This window comes from Azolla caroliniana, unplaced genomic scaffold (genome assembly GCF_043228905.1).
Source record: "Azolla caroliniana isolate FFs.n. ecotype wild unplaced genomic scaffold, voAzoCaro1.0.p SCAF_18, whole genome shotgun sequence".
NCBI lineage: Eukaryota > Viridiplantae > Streptophyta > Polypodiopsida > Salviniales > Salviniaceae > Azolla > Azolla caroliniana.
In genome coordinates, this window is record NW_028230453.1 from 6,272,334 (window position 1) to 6,279,123 (window position 6,790).

At 35.2% G+C, this 6,790-nt stretch overlaps 1 pseudogene across 1 annotated transcript; it reads left to right on the plus strand.

Moving 5' to 3' along the window:
• Positions 1-4,033: 4,033 nt before the first annotated feature.
• Positions 4,034-5,278, plus strand: LOC147852267 (uncharacterized; annotated as a pseudogene). Its single transcript, XR_015531462.1, has 4 exons — positions 4,034-4,112; positions 4,450-4,490; positions 4,592-4,754; positions 4,826-5,278. The product of XR_015531462.1 is annotated as an uncharacterized LOC147852267 (transcript).
• Positions 5,279-6,790: the final 1,512 nt, after the last annotated feature.

Below are 6,790 nucleotides of genomic sequence, written 5' to 3' on the forward strand. Positions count from 1 at the left end.
GTAGGAAATTGACAAGATATATAGAAAAGAATTGGAATTTACACTTGAAGTGCCAAATACCGAGGATGGTATAACGGCAGATTGGAATGAGGTAACAAATGCTTGTAATAAGTTTATGAAAAGAATGCAAAGGAATGGTGTAATGCTACAAATACCACATGTGGGAACCATGAATCGGCTTGATCAGAACATTGAAGTTCAAAGACTTGGTCAAGAACCATCACATGAAATGGTGCATCAACCATGAGAAATGACGGGAACTAAGAGTGAGTTTTTGCTTGATGATTTACTTCAAAGTATGAAAGATCTAACAATTAAAGTGGCAAAGCTTGAGAATGGTCAGACTTCAAGATCAAGGGAACCATTTCGACCTCGATGCATGTGGTGTGATAGTCTTGAACATCGTCTACGTGATTGTGAAGAATATAAAGACATGGAAAATCGGGACTTGGTCTATTGGAAAAATGGTAACATTTACTTAACTGAAACTAGAACTCCACTTACAAAGAACTTTGGTAATGGTGGTGTTAAGGTTAAATTTGAAGAAGCTGAAGCAAAGAAGGTTTTCGCAATGTACTACTCGGCAACGGCAGGAATGCGCCTCGATGACATGCCATCCCGATCATCATTCTGGGAGAAGGTTGTAAGTTTGGCACAAAAGCAAAAGCTGAAGATGGAAGAGCTTCGTGTTGCCGGAGATTCTGTAAGGAAAAATACTGGATGGGATGTTCCGGTAGATGCTATGACAGTCTATGCTCAGATGGCAGAACACCAAGACCATGAGGTGATAGTGGAAGAAAAAAGGAAAAGGCCGGATGATGAGATTGGCTCAACAAACAAGCATGAGACAAGAGAAAGCAAAAGAAAAGAGATGGATGCAAAAGTCGATAAAGGTAAAATTGGTCCTTCATTCAAATTAATGTCTAATATTGAAAAAGATACAGATTTAAAGAAAATTTTAGAAACAAGAATACTAGATAGTCGAGTAGAATTTACACTAAGAGAAGTGTTAGGTATTGCAGAAAAGGAATTTCATGATGAAATAATTGATATTGTGCGAAGAAAGAAGCAAGGAAATGAGTAGGTTAAAGAAACAAATCTGAAGGTGGCATATGAAGTGGTAAGCAATGAGTCGAACAATATCATTGTTGACTCTCAACATGCATCAACCTCAATGATAAGTTCAACAGAGACAAGAAGCCACTACTCTCACAAATGTTGGGCAAGATCAACTATTGAGCATCATGTGAAGATTGGAAATGTTCCAGACCCAGTGATGGCACTTATTGATCATGGTTCTGAAATAAATATAATGAGTGCTGATTTTTACAGGAAAGGTAGATGGCCAATTGATACTCAACATGGTTGGCGAGTAAAAGCCGCCACATCAGTCACGGAAGATTTATTTGGTGCATGCCCAAATGTAAAGGTTACTATTGGCGATATATAGGTAGATCAACATTTCTTTGTGTAGGAGGGATCTACCAATCCAATAATCTTGGGGCAACCATACATTACAGCGGTACGGATGGAGACCAAAGTCCTCGACAATGGTTCTGCCTATGCGAAAATCCGTAGCCAAGATGGACGACGAACTGTACAATTTATGACAGTTCGCCCAAATCATGAGAGGAACAAGCAAGAGCTTCGTGATCATTCAATACCAAAAGACTGTGATGATTTTGATAATCAGGTTTTTGACTAGGACTGTTGCGAGTGAGGATTGCAATAGTCCCATTATTAAAAGACCCTCATATAGGGCATTACAACATATGAATAAATCATTTCATGTTTCTGAAAGTGGTGCTATATGTGTGACTAGGATGTATGAATGCAAGAGGAACTTGAAAAAGAATGTTAATCTGTTTCAGCAGGCATTGAAGGATAATGGAGTACTTGAAATGGAAGAGCAGATTGAAAGTGTTATGGAAGAAATTTCTTTTGCAAATACTTTAGAAGAGTTAGAAATGTATTTGAAAGAAGATGATGAGAATGTTAGAAAGATACATGCAAACTCAATTGATATGTATTATGAGATTGATAGGTATAATTGTAAATATGAAGAAGTAGAAAGTTTATGTAATACAAAATACAAAACAATAGATAAAAAGGTCAAACCTACTGCAGTACCATTACCTATTGGTAGTGAAGAGAAGATAGAGGCAGCAACAACCGAGCCTATGCTTCGACCAATAGAGAAGATCGGACATCACTTCACTTCGGAGACAATAAATAACTTGAGAATCGGAGGGGGTGAATTTCTTTTGCAATCAGAGATCGCGACTTTCAAAGAAATGATCTTTAGGCATGGGAAAGCGTTTGCATTCAAAGCTGAGGACATTGGTTGTGTACAGCGTTGTTTACGTACGCATATTTAACGTATCAATACGTATAATACCTTCTTATTTGTATAGTACGTACCATACGTCAAAGTTGTTCATTCAAATGTCATATACATTCGTCTAATACGGTATTTAACGTACCTTTAAAAAAATACGTATAGTACGTATTTATAGAAAATGTGAGTAAAACCCTAAAGAAAGCAAAAGAAAAGAACAACTTTAGTAAAATAGAAGGAAGGAAGAAAGACGGACAGAATAGACTTAGAAGAAGAAGAAGAAGAAGAAGAAGAAACAGAAAAAGCAGAAGAAGAAGAAGAAGAAGAAGAAGAAGAAGAAGCACTAGAAGAAGAAGAAGAAGCAGAAGAAGAAGCAGAAGAAGAAGAAGAAGAAGAAGAAGAAGCAGAAGAAGAAGTAGAAGAAGAAGAAGTAGAAGAAGAAGAAGAAGAAGAAGAACAAGAACAAGAACAAGAAGCACAAGAAGAAGAACAAGAAGAACAAGAAGAACAAGAAGAAAATAAAATCAGGTTAGTGAATATGTTTCTTTCTTTTATTTTTTATGATTAAGTATACCTCCCATTTTGTTGTATTCCAATGTCAAGTTGTATGATAATACCAAATGACAAGGGAGATTTAATTTTTAGTTGATCTAGTTTACGTATGCTTGTGTCCAGCAATCTATCTATTCCACAATAATGCATCTATACAAGTAACAAATTGGTAGACAATTGTAATTGACGTCATGCAATAAAACTCTCCTCTTTGCAAGTGTTGAGATCAAATATTATAGGAACCATGTGTTGAAACTCAAACATGTATGTATACATGTAGACAATGTGTTCAAAATCTTTCACAATTTGTAGCATTAGCTAATCCTTTGCTTATTGATTTTAGTGGTTGTATCGTATTTGAATTCATTTTAGAAATTGATCATTCTAATTTACTTTCCATGTTACTATAAATGACATTGGTTTCCAGAAACATTGAAGATCTCAATTTCGTGTCATGGGAAAAGTGCTTGGTCCTTTTTTAATGATGTCCCATTTTTTATCATTTGCAATGCATATTTATTTTTGTTAACAACTACTCATTTTTTGGAATATCATGGTTTTGGTTGTCTACTTTTGAATGTGATGGGTATGAATAAATGTGCACTTGCTAGAACCCTTTCAATACAGCCTCCATATACATGGATTGTCCTTTATCTGTAGGCCCTAATAAACCGCACACTTTTAGGACATGGGCAATGTATATGCATCCGGAAAGATTCCATCAACTTGCATTTTATCGAAAGAATCTAATGCTTTCTCAGTAGTTCTATACTCAACAAACCCTCCAATGAGAGCATTCCTTTAAGACACAAGAAAAGGTGAAAGTGTTTGGTAGTAATAAGTATCCCCTCATCTTGTATCTTTTCAAAAAGCTTTTCAGTGCATCCTCAACGGGTCCATGCTCAGCATATCATGCAATCAATGTTGTCCATAATACCACATCTCGGTTGGACATTCGGTTGAAAACATTTTGCACTTCCACTATAGATCCACATTTGACATACATATCTAGCAAAGCACTATGAATAAATAGATCTTCATCGAACCCTTTCTGTACATCTTCAAGATGGATTTCTTGACCAAATTCTACTTCCCTTTTGGGTTCCAAACTTGTTGAATTTTTTGCTTTTATGCATGTCGTTATTACGTTAAGCATTAAGGCTCTTTAGTTAAGTTATGGTAATTTTTGCTTCCTTTTTAGCTTCCAAAAGAGTTGAATTTTCTGTTTTTATACATGTCCTTAATTGTAACATTTTCTTGCATTTGCTTTCTATGAATAAAAGATACTCTTGAGTATCCTGTAGTTGCTTATTTAAAGTAGTATAATCCTCATCCTCCCTGAAGGTTGATCTATTCAAAGTTTTCAGTTCTTCAATTTGCTTTAATGCATTCATATAATCTTGCTCCTCTTTTTGTGCATTATTTTCCATTTTCAATATCTCAATTTTATTGATTTGTAGAAAATAAAGAAGGAAAATGTCATCCATTAAGAACAAATATTGGGATACATGTTGCCTGAATGACGCCAGTCACATGGTGGGAAAATTTTGGTGGAAGAACTCCAAAGCTCCAAGCATTAGCTGTCCGCATATTATCCCAAGTAAGTGTCAAGTTTTGAAAAAATGATCAATTTTATAGTTAAGTTCTAAAATACTGCACTTTTGTGTACTACCTTTTATTTCATATTTTGTTTTCTATTAGGATTGCTCTTCTGGGGCAGCAGAAAGGAATTGGAATGCACATGCTCTCGCACATACAAAAAATAGAAACAGACGAAAGGTAGCACAACTTGAACGATTGGTATGTGCGAGAGAACTTAAGGCTAGTTCGCAAGTTTGAGACTGTGAATGCATCTCCAATGCAGGTATTGTTTTATTCACTTCTTATAATTTACATTCCTCAAATTTCGTTAAGCTTTTATAAACTTGTTTGCAGGTGAATCCAAATGAGATAGATGTCTCTAAGACTCCTAATATTCCATCTATTAGCCACGAGAATGATATGGATAGAGAATTCTATGAAACTTATTTTCAAGAAACAATGAGCATGAGAAGAAGGACAAGGACCATGACAAGATCACATACGACAACATCAAGCGATGGAGTCCCTATTGATCGAATACGGAGGCAGAGGCCAAGAAGAGATGATGAGCGGTCTTCTTGTAATAGGAGAATAACAAGATCAAGTACATTTGCTTCTTTACCACCAAATGATCAAGATAATGTCAATGGAATAGAAGAAGCAATTCATACAAATTATGATGATCTTACTGACGAAGAACCTATGTTGATGTCATCAACTAACACTGAATCTGATGATGAAGATGGTGATTGTGATGAGGACGAGATCTAATGACTAATATTTCTGATTTCTATACATTATTACTAAGCTCAATAGTCATATGTTACTTTTCTTTGATCTAAGCCCATTTTGATACATTGGAGTCTTGGACATAGTTCAAGTTATGTGTTTTTAGAAGTCAAATATCTGATGTTATGTGTTGTTAAGGTTTTTTTCTAAATTTTGTTCCTACAATGCATTCTATTTCTTTGACAAAATGCAATGTAAGTATATCTCAAATATTTGATGTTATGCGTTCTGAAGGTTTTTTCCAAATCAAAAGATGTGGTCTTTTCTTCAATAGGTATGTTGCACTTCTTGTCAAAGTGTTGTTTTTGTCAAAAGTACGATTTTTTTTGTAGAATTTTAGCTTGTCATGACTCATCATGTGAATTCCCTCAATCATGTGAGGGATATACAGTTTTTGCTTCGTGGCCTTGGCTGTTGTTGTAAATGCCCAACAAGTTTGGGTTTTTTTTTACCTAACAAATATCTATTTGATTTGTTGATTTGTATCCTTTTGATTCTCATATTTGCTCGATTTGCCCTTTAGTACTTTTAAGATGCAACTACAGCCATGGAATGCTTCGTTACATTGCATATACACGGTTACAATATTACAATATTACAAATATTTTTTAAGAAAGTAAATAAATTTCAAATTCTAGAAGTATTTAACGTATTTAACGTACTATACATATTTTATGTATTTTATAGGTATTTAACATACTAAAAAACGTATTTAACATATTTTAAAATTGGGAGGTACTATACCCGTATTAATACGTTAAATACGTATGGTATCAGTACCGTACCTAACGTACCTAACAATCATGGTTGTGTAGATCCAAAGGTGGTGATGCCAATGGTAATATTTACTATCCCTCATATTCCTTGGAATTTTAAACCTATTGCAGTACCTAGAGCTCGATTACCTCAATTGTTGGAGCTGCTGAAGGATAAAGTCAAGATGAAGATTTTAGAGCCTTCAAATGCACCATACTCCAATAGATGGTTCACAGTTCCAAAGAAAGATGGTTCTCTAAGATTCATTCAAGATCTACAACCAGTCAACAAAGTCACAATCCGAAATGCAAGAATCGGACCGATCGTTGATGAATTTGTGGAAGCGTTTGCTGGGAGAGCAATTTACTCTATGGGAGACCTATATCCAGGATACGACCAATTTCAACTAGCAATTGATAGTCGCAATATTACAACAATGAAAACACCAATTGGGTTGGTTCGAATGTGCACTCTACCTCAAGGTGTGACAAATTCAGTTGCTCATATGATGAATGCAATGAACAAGGTTCTACATGAGTACATCCCAAAGGTAACTATGCCATTTTTAAAGGATATTCCTATTAAGGGATGCTTAGAAAGAGAGAAAGATGAGACTATGGTTGGAAATGGTTGCAGAAAGTTTGTGATGGATCACATTAATGATTGTGAAAGTATTTTAAATAAGCTTGAGCAGGTACATTTGACACTATCAGGAACAAAGTCAAGCTTTGGGCAGAACGAAGTTCTGATAGTTGGTCATATGTGTGGCTGGTA